At 42.4% G+C, this 14,694-nt stretch overlaps 1 protein-coding gene across 2 annotated transcripts in view; it reads left to right on the top strand.

Moving 5' to 3' along the window:
* Positions 1 to 14,694, top strand: part of MTUS2 (microtubule associated scaffold protein 2) — a 472,062-nt gene that overhangs the window by 306,393 nt on the left and 150,975 nt on the right. The gene's annotated exons all lie outside the window — the stretch shown is intronic.

The following is a 14,694-nucleotide window of genomic DNA, read 5'->3' as shown; positions in this document are numbered from 1 at the left end:
AGAGCTAAGTTCAAGTCCTGAATATCCTGGTTAATTTTCTGTCTCATTGATCTGTCTAATATTGACAGTGGGGTGTCAAATCTCCCACTATTATTGTGTGGGAGTCTTAAGTCTCTTTGTAGGTCTCTAAGAACTTACTTTATGAAGCTGGGTGCTCCTGTATTGGGTGCATACATATTTAGAATAGTTAGATCTTGTTGCATTGATCCCGCTACCATTATGTAATGCCCTTCTTTGCCTTTTTTGATCTTTGTTGGTTTAAACTCTGTTTTATCAGAGACTATGATCGCAACCCCTGTTTTGTTTTGGTTTTTTGTTTGTTTGTTTTTTTTGCTTGGTAAATATTCCTCCATCCCTTCGTTTTGAGCCTATGTGTGTCTTTGCACATGGGATGGGTCTCCTGAATACAGGACACCAATGAGTCTTGACTCTTTATCTAATTTGCCAATCTGTGTCTTTTAATTGGGGCATTTAGCCCATTTACATTAAAGGTTAATATTATTATGTGTGAATTTGATCCTGTCATTATGATGCTAGCTGGTTATTCTGCCAGTTAGTTGATGCGGTTTCTTCATAGTGTTGATGATCTTTACAATTTGGTGTGTTTTTGCAGTGGCTGGTACCGGNGTTTCTTCATAGTGTTGATGATCTTTACAATTTGGTGTGTTTTTGCAGTGGCTGGTACCGGTTGTTCCTTTCCATGTTTAATGCTTCCTTCGGGAGCTCTTGTAAGGCAGGCCTGGTGGTGACAAAATCTCTCAGCATTTGCTTGTCTGTAAAGGATTTTATTTCTCCTTCACTTTTGAAGCTTAGTGTGGCTGGATATGAAATTCCGGAAAATCTTTTCCTTAAGAATGTTGAATATTGGCCCCCACTCTCTTCTGGCTGATAGTGTTTCTGCAGAGAGATCTGCTATTAGTCTCATGGGCTTCCCTTTGTGGTTAACCTAACCTTTGTCCGTGGCTGCCATTAACATTTTTTCCTTCATTTCAGTCTTGGTGAATCTGCTAATTATGTGTATTGGGGTTGCTCTTCTTGAGGAGTATCTTAGTGGTATTCTCTATATTTTCTCAATTTGAATGTTGGCCTGTCTTGCTAGGTTGGGGAAGTTCTCCTGGATAATATCCTGAAGAATGTTTCCCAACTTGGTTCATTTCTCACCATCACTTTCAGGTTTTCTCACCATCACAATCAGACACAGGTTTGGTCTTTTCACATAGTCCCATATTTCTTGGTGGCTTTGCTTCTTTTTTCTCTAATCTTATCTTCACCCTCTACTTCATTAAGTTGATCTTCAATCTCTGATATCCTTTTTCCTACTTGATCGATTCGGCTATTGAAACTTGTGTGTTTCACGAAGTTCTTGTGCTGTATTTTTCAGCTCCATCAAGTCATTTATGTTCTCTAAACTGCTTATTCTAGTTAGCAATTCCTCTAACCTTTATTCAAGGTTCTTAGCTTCCTTGCCTTGCCTTCTGAAGCCTACTTCTGTCCGTTCGTCAAACTCATTCTCCATCCAGTTTTGCTCCCTTGCTGATGAGGAGTTGTAATACTTTGGAGGATAAAAGGAATTCTGGTTTTTGGAATTTTGAAGCTTTTTGCCCTGGGTTTTCCTCATCTTTGTAGATTTCTCTACCTTTGGTCTTTGATGTTGGTGACCTTCCGATGGGGTTTTTGTGTGGACGTCCTTTTTGTTGATGTTTTGCTATTTCTTTCTGTTGTTAGTTTTCCTTCTAACAGTCAGTGTCTGGGCTGAGGCTGTGTCCTCTGCTGCAAGTCTGCTAGAGTTTGCTGGAGGTCCACTCCAGACCCTGTTTGTCTGGGTATCACCAGCAGAGGCTGCAGAACAGCAAAAATTACTGCCTGTTTCTTCCTCTGGAAGCTTTGTCCCAGAGGGGCACCCGCCAGATGCCAGCCAGAGCTCTCCTGTATGAGATGTCTGTTGACCCCTGCTGGGAGGTGTCTCCCAGTACAGGAGGCACGGGGGTCAGGGACCAAGTTGAGGAGGCAGTCTGTTCCTTGGCAGAGCTGGAGCGCTGTACCGGGAAATCCACTGCTCTCTTCAAAGCTGGCAGGCAGAAACAACATTGAAGTCTGCTGAAGCTGCGCCCACAGCTGCCCCTTTCCCCAGGGGCTCTGTCTCAGGGAGATGGGAATTCTATTTATAAGCCCCTGACCGTGGCTGCCGCCTTTCTTTCAGAGATGCCCTGCCCAGAGGGGAGGAATCTAGAGAGGCAGTCTGGCTACAGCGGCTTTGCAGCACTGAGGTGGGCTCCGCCCAGTTTGAACTTCCCAGCAGCTTTGTTTACACTGTGAGGGGAAAACCACCTACTCAAGCCTCAGTAATGGCAGATGCCCCTCCCCCCACCAAGCTGGAGGGTCCCAGGCTGACTTCAGAGTGCTGTGCTGGCAGCAAGAATTTCAAGCCAGTGGATCTCAGCTTCCTGGGCTCTGTGGGGGTGGGTTCTGCTTGGTTCCCTGGCTTCAGCCCCCTTTCCCGAGGGGTGGACAGTTCTCTCTTGCTGGTGATCCAGACACCACTGGCATATGAAAAAAGAAACTCCTGCAGCTAGCTCAGTGTCTACCCAAATGGCCACCCAGTTTTGTGCTTGAAACCCGGGGCCCTGGTGGTGGAGGCACCCAAGGGAATCTCCTGGTCTGTGGGTTGTGAAGACCATGGGAAAAGTGCAGTAGCTGGGCTGAATGCACTGTTCCTCATGGGACAGTCCCTCATGATTTCTGTTGGCTAGGCAAGGGAGTTCTTAGACCCCTAGCGCTTCCCAGAGGAGGCAGTGCCACTCCCTGCTTCATCTTGCCCTCTGTGGGCAGTATCCACTGTCTAACCAGTCCCAGTGAGATGAGCCATGTACCTCAGTTGGAAATGGAGAAATCACCTGCCTTCTGTGTTGATCTCGCAGGGAGCTGCAGACCAGAGCTGTTTTATTTATTTATTTATTTTTATTTATTTGTTTTTTTGAGATAGGTTCTCGCTCGATCACCCAGGCTAGAGTGGAGAGGCACGATCTGGGCTCATTGCAATCTCCGCCTCCCGGGTTCAAGTGATTCTCCTGCCTGAGCCTCCTGAGTGGCTGGGACTACAGGTGCCCACCACCACCCCTGGCTACTTTTTGTTTTTCTGTTTTTTTAGTGTTTTTTTTTGAGACAGAGTCTTGCTCTGTCGCCTGGGCTGGAGTACAGTGGTGCAATCTCGGCTCACTGCAACCTCTGCCTCCCAGGTTCAAGTGATTCTCCTGCCTCAGCCTCCCGAGTAGCTGGGACTACAGGTGTATGCCACTATGCCTCACTTTTTTTTTTTTTTTTTTTTGTATTTTTAGTATAGACAGGGTTTCACCATGTTGGTTGGCCAGGATGGTCTCGATCTCTTGACCTCGTGATCTGCCTGCCTTGGCCTCCCAAAGTGCTGGGATTATAGGCGTGAGCCACTGTGCCTGGCCATGACCAGGCCATCTTGCCAGCAACCCTACCTTTTCTTTTTGTAATTCTTATATGAGCTAAATGATATGCAGTTTCCTCCCATAGTCTAGGGCTTATTTCACATTCTCCTAACAGTATATCCTGAAGAGGTTATGTTCTTAATTTTAGCTAAGTTTAATTCATGACTTTTTTCTTTTGTACACTCTGTTTTTGGTATTATCTAAAAAATATTTGCAGCCAGAGGCGGTAGTTCACACCTGTAATCCTAGCACTTTGGGAGGCCCAGGCAGATGGATTGCCTGAGCTCAGAAATTCAAGATCAGCCTGGGCAACATGGTGAAACCCAGTCTCTATTAAAATACAAAAAAAAATTAGCTGGGCATGGTGGTGTGAGCTGGTGAATTGGGAGGCTGAGGCAGGAGAATCTCTTGAACCAGGGAGGTGGAAGTTGCAGTGAGCCAAGATCGTGCCATTGCACTGCAGCCTGGGTGACAGAGCAAGACTCCATCTGAAAAACAAACCTGTATAACCCAAAGTCACAAAAATGTTTCCTTTCTTTTCTTCTAAAAGATTCAAATTTGTAGGTTTTACATTTAAGCCTATGATCCACTTGAGTTAGTTTTTGTATATAGTGTGAGGTGTGGCTTGATTTTTTCTTTCTTTTCTTGCTTAAGGATTTGCAACTAGTTTCTGTTTTTTTTAAATAAAGACACTAGTATTTAAAAGAACAAAAATTTAACTATACAAACTGCGAAAATGGAGGGTATGCCTGCCTTCTGTTCCCAGGAGTGGGTGGGCAGGGGAAAGGTAAGGGTTTTGAGCGCAACAAGGTCTGTTCAGTGTGGGCTCTGCAGGCTAAGGAGAGGCGGGGCTGAGCAGGCTGGCAGAGTGGTCGGGTGAAGCAGTGGGAAGTGCCCTGGTGGGGTCAGTGGCTCCTGCGGGGGTAAAACAAGGGTCAATAAGATGAGGCAGTCTGGAGGCTTGGGAAAATGTGGCAAGGCCCTGACTCTAAGCGGGGCTGCAGGCTGGGTGTGCGCAGAGGTGCATGGTCCTCCCGGGGCGGCTCCTTGGAGTGTAGGAAGGCCGAAGACACAGAGACATTGCTACACCTACTCCTAGAGCTCCCGCGGTGGCTCTTCAGCTGGGCTGTGGCCGGCGTACTTCCTGCAGTAGGGCAGGCGGCGGGCTGAGGAAGGCTGCTTCTCCTCGAAGACACTGCTGCTGGAGAGTGCAGGCTTCTGAGCGGCCCAGGCCGGGGCACAAAGGCGGGGACCTCTCCATGTCTCCTGATGGGCTTGAAAGCTGATAGCCTTGGTGACAGACCCTGCTTGCTACGCTTGGTGTCTGAGACCTCAAACCAGAGTGTCTCGTCAAATTTTCTTTTTCCCTTGCTGCACTGGCTGAGGGCCTTCAGCACGGTCTCCCTGGCACAGGGATCTGGGGCCTCGAGGGGAGGTGACGCTTGTACAGGCTCCCCTCTGTGCTCCGGCGGGGTGATTTTCGTGGTCACCAGGCTGCGGACGAGCCGGGGGTGCCGGGCCTTCAAAGCCACCACTTCACGTAGGCCAGGTGAGCCTCAGAAAAGTCTGGCCCAGTGATGCTCAGGAGAGGTGGCCTGTTGGGAAAGCGCCTCCAGGCCTAGGATGCGGGGGTAGTCCCAGTCAGGAGGAGCAGTGGGGACCCAGCGCCTCCCATGGACTTAGACGGCTTTGCAGCCATCCTTGACCTGGGAGCGGAGAAGGGGCCTGAACCGCAGGGCCTGGTGTTTCTGGGATTGGGGCGGAACTATGGCGCGGGGCCAGCCCAGGAACCAGCTCAGATAGCTGCCCATGACAGCAATGCAATGGTCGGGACGTTCCCTTAGAAATTCAGTTTCCGAAGTCTGCGGCTGGGGCCAAGTGTGCTGAGCTTGGCGACCCTTGGAATCAGGATGCCAGAAAGCGCGCAAAGCATCGCGCACTGGGCACCCTCTGGCCATAGCGTCCTGCACAGGCCAGGCCAGCGCCTCGAGGAATCTGGGACATCACAGGACACAGCTGCAGCGGGGGAGGGCAGCACCCAGACGACCAGGGCGACCAGGGAAGCTCAAGCCTCCGTCCTTCCCCCTGATGGTCCCAGTCACTTGGCTCTGGGAAGAAGGGCCTAGCAGCTGCCTCTACTTTTGTGGCTGACCTTTAAAGATAGAAGATAGAATTTCTGCCAGGTCCTGAAAACTGCAGATGCCTGTTGACAGAAGGGTGTTCTCTTTGATCAGTGTGAAAATGAACACAGTACACTTGGATACTCTTTCCAGGAAAAACAATTCATTTACTCATATCAGTAAAGGTGATGTGTGTTTGATTCTTCTAGGATGGATGTTAATGTCACTTTTTGCAATTTTGCTCTTAAGAAAATGGAGAGTCATCAGGTTTTGTTTTAGCACAGACAATGTTGATTTTATGTGGATTTCCTGTCATTTCCAGCCTTCGTACATTCCTGAATAGATTGTCTGTCTCTGAACACTAATGTCATTTCTCTTTTTTTGCTTTTATTTATTTTTTAAAATTATTTCAATAGTTTTTGGGAAAAGGTAATGTTTGGTTATATGTATAAGTTCTTTAGTCATTTCTGAGGTTTTGGTGCACCCTTTACCCAAGCAATGTACACTGCACCCAGTGTGTAGTCTTTCATCCTTCACTCACCTCCCACCCATTCCCCAAAGTCCCCAAAGTGCCTTGTATCATTCTTATGCCTTTGCATCCTCATAGCTTAGCTCCCACTTATGAGTGAGAACATATGATGTTTGGTTTTCCATTCCTGAGTTACTTCACGTAGAATAATGGTCTCCACCTTCATCCAGGTTGCTGTGAATGCCATTGTTTCTTTTCTTTTTTAAGACTGATTAGTATTCCATACTACGTTTGTACCACATTTTCTTTATCCACTAGTTAGTTGATGGGCATTTGAGCTGATTCCATATTTTTGCAGTTGTGAATTCTGCTGCTCTACACGTGTATGTGAAAGTAACTTTTTCGTAAAATGATTTCTTTTCCTCTGTGTAGACACCCAATAGTGGGATTGCTGGATCAAATGGTAGTTCTACGTTTAGTTCTTTAAGGAGTGTCCACACTGTTTTCTATAGTGGTTTGTACTAGTTTACATTCCCACCAGCAGTATACAAGTGTTCCCTTTTCACCACATCCCCACCAACATCTTTGTTTTTAGATTTTTTGATTATGGCCATTCTTGCAGGAGTAACGTAGGTGTATCGCATTATAGCTTTGATTTGTATCTCCCTGATGATTAATGATGATGACCATTTTTTCATATGTTTGTTGGCTATCTGTGTAGTTGAGAATTGTCTATTCATGTCTTTAACCCACTTTTTGATGAGATTATTTGTTTTTTTCTTGCTGATTTGTTTGACTTTCTCATAGGTTCTGGATATTAGTCCTTTGTCAGATGCATAGTGAGCAAAGATTTTCTCCTACTCTGTGGGTTGTCTGTTCACTCTGCTGATTAAGTTCACTCGCTTTTACTGTGTAGTAGATTTTTAGTTGAATTAAGTCCCAGCTATTTATCTCTGTTTTTATTGCATTTGCTTTTGGCTTCGTGGTCATAAAATCCTTGCCAAAGCCAGTGTCTAGAAGGGTTTTTCTGATATTATCTTCTAGAATTTTATGGTTTCTTGAATTTTGTAGATTTAAGTCTTTGATCCATCTTGAGTTGATTATTTTTGTATAAGGTGAGAGATGAGGATCCCATTTCATTCTTCTGCATGTGGCTTGCCAATTAGCACTATTTGTTGAATAGGGTGTCCTTTCTCCACTTTATGTTTTTGTTTGTGTTGTTGAAAATTAGTTGACTGTAGGTATTAGGCTTTATTTCTGGGTTCTATATTCTGTTCCATTGGTCTATAAGCTTATTTTCATATCAGTACCATGCTGTTTTGGTGACTGTATCCTTATAGTATAGTTTGAAGTTAGGTAATGTGATGCCTCCAGATTTGTTCTTTTTGCTTAGCCCTACTTTGTCTGTGCAGACTCTTTTTTGGTTCTATATGACATTTAGAATTTTTTTTTCTAGTTCTGTGAAGAATGATGGTGGTATTTTTATGGGAATTGCATTGAATTTGTAGATTGCTTTTGGCAGTGTGGTCATTTTCACAATATTGATTCTATCCATCCATGAGCATGGCATGTGTTTCCATTTGTTTGTGTCATCTGTGATTTTTTTTTTTTTTGGCAGTGTTTTGTAGTTTTCCTTGTAGAAGTCTTTCACCTCCTTAGTTTGGTGTAATATACTTCTAAGTGTTTGTTTGTTTGTTTGTTTGTTTTGCAGCTATTGTAAAAGGGGTTGAGTTCTTGATTTGATTGTCAGCTTGGTTGCTGTTGTTGTATAGCAGTGCTACTGATGTGTGTATATTGATTTTGTATCCTGAGACATTGCTGAATTCATTTATCAGTTCTAGAGCTTTTAGGATGAGGGTTTGGGTTTTCTAGGTACACCATTATATCACTGGTGAACAGCGACAGTTTGACTTCCTCTTTACTGATCTGGATGCCCTTTATTTCTTTCTCTTGTCTGATTACTCTGGCTTGGACTTCCAGTACTATGTTGAATAGAAGTGGTGAAAGTGGGCATCCTTGACTTGTTCCACTTCTCAGAGGGAATACTTTCGGCTTTTCCCGGTTCAGTATAATGTTGGCTGTGGGATTGTCATAGATGGCTTTTAGTACCTTAAAGTACGTCCTTTCTATGCTGATTTTGCTGAGAGTTTTAATCATAAAGCGATGCTGGATTTTGTCAAATGCTTTTTCTGTGTCTATTGAGATGATCATGTTATTTTTGTTTTTAATTCTGTTTATGTGGTGTATGTATCACATTTATGACTTGCATATGTTAAACCATCCCTGCATCCATAGCATGAAACCCACTTCATCATGGTGGATTACCTTTTTTATATGCTGTTGGATTCCATTAACTAGTATTTTGTTGAGGATTGTTGCATCTATGTTCATCAGGGAAATTGATCTGTAATTTTCTTTTTATTTGTGATGTTCTTTCCTGGTTTCAGTATTAGGGTGATACTGGCTTCATAGAATGATTTAGGGAGGATTCCCTCTTTCTCTATCTTTTGAATTCGTGTCAATAGGATTGGTACCAGTTCTTCTTTCAGTGTCACATAGAAATCAACTGTGAACTCGTCTGGTCCTGGACTTTTTCTTGTTGGCAGTTTTTTAATGATCATTTCAATCTTGCTTCTTATTACTGGTCTGTTTGGAGTTTTAATTTCTTCCTGGTTTAATCTAGGAAGGTTGTATATTTCCAGGAATTTGTTCATCTCCTCTAGGTTTTCTGTGTTTTTCATGTAAAGGTGTTCATAGTAGCTTGGAATGATCTTTTGTATTTTTGTGGTATCAGTTATGGTGTCTCTTGTTTTGTTTCTAATCAAGTTTATTTGGATCTTCCCTCTTCTTTTCTTGATTCATCTTGCTAATGGTCTATCAATTTTGTTTATCTTTTCGAAGAACCAGGTTTTTATTTCCTTCATCTTTTGTATTATTTTTGTCTTTCAGTTTTCTTTAGTTCTGCTCTGATCTTTGTTACTTCTTTTCTTCTGCTGGGTTTCAGTTTGGTTAGTTTTTGTTTCTCTAGTTTCTCGAGGTGTGACCTTAGATTGTCTGTTTGTCCTCTTTCAGCTTTTCGATGCAGACATTTAATGCTCCAAACTTTCTTTCCTCTTAGAACTGGTTTTGTTGTATCCCAAAGGTTTTAATAAGTTGTATCACTGTTATCATTCTGTTCAAATAATTTTTTAGTTTCCATTTTGATTTCATTGTTGACCCAACGATCATTCAAGAGCAGGTTATTTAATTTCCATGTATTTGCGTGCTTTTGAGGGTTTCTTTTGGAGTTGACTTCCAGTTTTATGCCACTGTGGTTTGAGAGAGTACTTGATATAATTTCGATTTTCTGAAATGTATTGAGACTTCTTTTGTGGCCTATCCTGTGGTCTATCTTGGAGAATGCTCCACGTGCTGATGAATGTACATTCTGCAGTTGTTGGGTAGAATGTTCCATAAATATCTGCAAACTACATTTTATCTAGGATATAGTTTAAGTCCATTGTTACTTTGTTGAGTTTCTGTCCTGATGACCTGTCTGGTGCTGTCAGTGGGGTACTGAAGTCTCCCACTATTATTGTGTTGCCGTCTATCTCATTTTTTTAGGTCTAATAGTAAATGTTTTATAAATTTGGGAGCTGCAGTGTTAGGTGTATATACATTTAGAGTTGTGATATTTTCCTGTTGGACTAGTCCTTTTTTCATTATATAATGTTCCTCTTTGTCTTTTTTAACATTTTGCTTTAAAGTCTGTTTTCTCTGATATAACAATAGCTACTCCTGCTCGCTTTTGGTGTCCATTTGCATGGAATATCTTTTTCCACCCTTCTACCTTAAGTCTATGTGAGTCCTTATGTGTTGTTAGATGAGTCTCTTGAAGACAGCAGATACTTGGTTGGTGAATTCTTACCCATTCTTCCATTCTGTATCTTTTAAGTGGAACATTTAGGCTATTTGCATTCAATGTCAGTATTGAGATGTGAGATACTATTCATCATGCTGGTTGTTGCCTGAATACCTTGTTGTTGTTGCTTTTGTCATTGTGTTATTGTTTTATACATCCCGTGAGATTTATGCTTTAAGGTGGTTCTATTTTGATGTATTTTGAGAATTTGTTTCAAGAGTTATAACTCCTTTTAGCAGATCTTGTAGTGCTGCCTGGTAGTGGCAAATTGTGTCAACATATGTTTGTCTGAAAAAAGACTGTATCTTTCTTTCATTTATGAAGCATAATTTCATTGGATAAAAAAACTCATGGCTAACAATTGTTTTGTTTAAGAAGGCTAAAGGTAGGACCCCATTCCCTTCTGGCTTGTTGGGTTTCTGCTGAAAAATTTGCTGTTAATCTGATAGATTTTCCTTTATAAATTACTTGATACTTTTTCCTGACAACTTTTAAGATTCTTTCCTTTGTCTTCACTTTAAATAACCTGATGACTAGGTGCCTAGGCAATGATCTTTTTGTGATAAATTTCCTGGGTGTTCTTTGAGCTTCTTGTATTCAGCTATCTAGATCTCTAGCAAGACCAGGGAAATTTTCCTTGATTATTCCCTCAAATTTGTTTTCCAAAGTTTCAGATTTCTTTCCTTTCTCAGAAACACCAGTTTTTCTTAGATTTGGTCATTTAACATAATCCCAAACTTCTTGGAGGTTTTGTTCATTTTTTTAAATTCTTTTTTCTTTGTCTTTGTTGAATTGGGTTAATTCAAAAGTCTTGTTTTTGAGCTCTGAATTCCTTTCTTCTGCTTGTTTGATTCTGTTGGTGACACTTTCCAGTGTATTTTGCATTTATCTAAGTGTGTCCTTCATTTTCAGAAGTTGTGATTGTTTTTTATTTATTTATGCTATCTATTACTCTGGAGATTTTTTCATCCATGTCCTGTAACTTTTTTTTTTTAAGTTGGTATTCACCTTTCTCTGGTGCCTCCATGTGTAGCTTCATACTCAAACTTCTGAATTATTTTTCTGGCAATTCAGAGGTTTCTTCTTGGTTTGGCTCAATTGCTAGTGAGCTAGTGTGATCTTTTGGGGGTGTTAAAGAATCTTGTTTTGTCATATTACTGGAATTGTTTTTCTGGTTCCTTCTCATTTGGGTAACCTATGTTGGAGGGAAGATCTGGGGCTCAAGGGCTATTGTTCAGATTCTTTTGTCACGGGGGTGCTCCCTTGATGTGGTGTTCTCCTCCCTTCCTCTAGGGATGGGACTTCCTGAGAGCCGAACTGTAGCTGTTGTTATATTTGTTCTGGGTCTAGCCACCCAGCTGAGCTACCAGGCTCCAGGCTGGTACTGGAGAGTGTCTGCAAAGAGTCCTGTGATGTCATCTGTCTTAAGGTCTGTCAGTCGTGAGTAATGAGCACCTGCCCCAGTGGAGGTAGCAGGGGAGTGAAATGGACTCTGAGAGGGTCCTCGGTTGTAGTTTTGTTTAGTACACTGGCTTAGTGTTGGTTGGCCTCCAGCCAGGAGGCGGCACTTTCAAGAGAGCCTCAGCTGCAGTAGTGTAGGAAGGATACAAGCTTGCCCTAATGCCACCTGGATGATAAGTATTTGGTTTCTTAGGTGGTGGGCAGGGCGCTAGAGCTCCCAAGACATTGTGTTCTTTGTCTTCAGCTACCAGGGTGGGTAGAGAAAGACAATCAGGTGGGGGCAGATTTAGGCATGTCTGGGCTGAGACTCTCCTTGGTAGAGGGGGCTCCCTGGGGCTGTTGTGCAGGATGGGGGCGTGGTTTCAGGCCAATGGAATTATGTTCCCAGGGGCATTATGGCTGCCTCTGCTGGGTCATGCATGTTGCCAGGGGGAAAGCTGGCAGTGACAGGCCTTACAAGGCCAGTTTCACTCCCACCGTGTCCCCCCAACAGCATGAGAGGGACATGCCCCAGGCTAAAATCCTCCCTGCTGAGAAAGCAAGCGGGACTTTCAGGTTTCACGCCTCCCCACCTGTAGCAGCTTCTGTGCTCCTACCCGTACTCACCTCCTCTCCAGAGTCTGTCCAGGAAACTGTGCAAATTGTTTCAAAGTTCAGCTGGAAGTTTCCTTCTCCCTGTGATCTTTCCCCAGTTCCACTGGCACCCCTCCCCCAAGAACCCCTGAGAGACAAAGGCAGAAATGACTTCCCTGGGGTTCGAGAGTGCCCATAGGACTCTTCCACTGCTTCCCCTACCCTTATATTTTGCTCAGCTCTCTAAATTTGTCTTAGCTCCCGATAAGGTCAAATCCTTCTCCTGTGATCTGGTTCTTCAGGCTCCCCAGTGAGGATGTGTGTTTGGGGGCAGTCGCTCCCCTTTCACACTTCGGACACTCAGTTTTTCAGCTGTGTCACGGAGCCCGCAGCAACAAGCCACCTCTTTCAAAGGGTCTGTGGATTCTCTCAGCTTTCCTGGTATGTTCTTCAATAGTTCTTGGAGCAAAAGTTCCCAGTGTGTCTCCATAAGTTGCTTTGTCCATCTGAGTGGGAGCCGTAAGTTAGTCCTGCCTCCCGTCTGCCATTTTCCCTCACTTTCTGATTTCTGTTCTTTTTACTCTTCTTCTGTTTATACTGGGTTTAATTAGCTGATGTCATTTGTTGGAGGTCTTTTGTTAATTATGTATGTGTTTAGCACAGTAAATCTCTCTGTACAAGTTGCTTTAGTTATAGTCCACACATTTTGACACATTCGGTTTTCATCTTCATTGAGTTCAAAATATTTTCAGATTTCCCTTTTGGATTTCTTCTTTGGTCCATGATTATTTGGAAGTGTATTGTTTAGTTTGATCATATTTGGGGTCCTCTTAGGGATCTTTCTATTATTGATCTTTAATTTGTAATTCTAATTTAGTTGGAGAACATACTTTGGATGATTAAAAAAAAAAAAACCTATTCCTCCCGTCACAGCACCTCTGACACCACACATGTGGGGTTTCCACACGAAGCAATTCTCCACTTCTCTGTGGACACCACCCGAGTGTCCTACAATTTGATTCAAGTGTAACACTAATTACCCAGAGTTAGCACAGGCCACACAGGTTAAGGGCTCAATCTCACAAGACTGACCCTCACTTTAGGTGCCAACTACAAATAGTATGTGACCCACACTTCTGTCTGACCTGACTACAAATTGGAGGTTCTCACAATCTTCTCCTTAAGTTGAATAATTTATTATAACAGCTCACAGAACTCAGGGAAACATCTTACTTATTTACCAGTTTATTATAAAGGATATGATGAAGGATACATAGAGTCAGGTCCAGAGGGGTCCCGAGTGCAGGAGCTTGTGTCCCACAGAGGAGGGCGCTCCACTGTGTTGATACCTGGGTGCATTTACCAACCTAGAAGCCCGCTGAATCCTATACTTCAGGGATTTTGATAAGGCTTCATCACACAGGCATGACTGATTCTTAACTCAGTTTCCAGCCACAGAGGAAGGGGAGAGAGGGAGCTGAAAGTTCGAAGCTTCTAATCATGGCTTGGTCTTTCGGGTGACCAGCCCCTATCCTGAAACTATCCAGGAGCCACCAAGAGAGTCCGTCATTAGAGCAAATGATGCTTCTGTTACCCAGGAAAATCCAAGGGTTTTAGGAGCTCTGTGTCAGAAATTGGGGGCAGAGACCAAATATATATTTCTTATTATGTCACAGATGACTCGAATCCTTTTAAATTTATTGAGCCTTGTTTTAAGACCTACAACAAGGTCTGCCTTGGTAAACATTTCATGCATACTTAAAAACAGCGTCTACTCTGCTGTTTCTGTGTGGAGTGTTCTACGAATATCATAGGTCAGGTTGGTTGAAGCATTGTCAAGTATTCTATACTCTCACTAATTTTCTCTCTACATGTTGTTTCAGTAGCTGAGAGAGGGCTTGAAATCTCAGACTGTAATTGCAGACTTGTCTGTTTCCTTTGTCAGTTTTATCACCCTTTCCTCCATATATCCTGAATCAGCTCTATAAGGTATATAAAGTTTTAGTTTATCATTTTGATGAATTGGCCACTTTATCATTATGAAATGAACTTCTTTATCCCTGGTAATAATTTTTTCCTTGAAATCTCCTTTTTTCATTGTTAATAGAGCCACTCTAGCTTTCTGTTAGTTTCAGCATGGTATAATCTTTCCGTACTAACCTTTTCATCTATTTTCTATTTATTTTAAGTAGGCTTCTTATAGGCCTCATGTAATTAGATCTTACCTTTTTATCCAGTCTGCAATCTCAGCCTTTCATGTACATCTGATGTTATTACTGATGTAATTGAGATTAAATTTACCATCTTGCCATATTTTCTATTTAACCCATATGTTCTTTCTTTTCTTTTCCCTCTTTTACTGCCTTCTTTTGGCATTGGATAGTTTTTTATGATTCCATTTATCTCCTTTGTTCATGTATTAGCTATCTGTCTCTTATTTTTGTGTTCTCAGTGGTTGTTTTATCCAGTGGATGTTTCATAATATATGTTATTCGCTTTCAACATTCTAGCTTCAAGTGACATTATATAACTTTGTACATGGTGTAAGAATGTTATAACAGCATATTTCCATCTCTCTCCTGGCATTTGTGGTATTGTTATTAGATATTTTACTTCTACATATATTATGAACCTATACTACATTGTTATTATTATTGATTATCAACACTCAGTTTTCTTTTAAAGAAATTTAAATAATAAAAGTCTTTTGAGTTG

Source organism: Rhinopithecus bieti, unplaced genomic scaffold (assembly GCF_001698545.2).
Source record: "Rhinopithecus bieti isolate Rb0 unplaced genomic scaffold, ASM169854v2 scaffold_28547, whole genome shotgun sequence".
NCBI classification, from domain to species: domain Eukaryota; kingdom Metazoa; phylum Chordata; class Mammalia; order Primates; family Cercopithecidae; genus Rhinopithecus; species Rhinopithecus bieti.
This window is presented reverse-complemented; position numbering and strand designations above follow the sequence as displayed.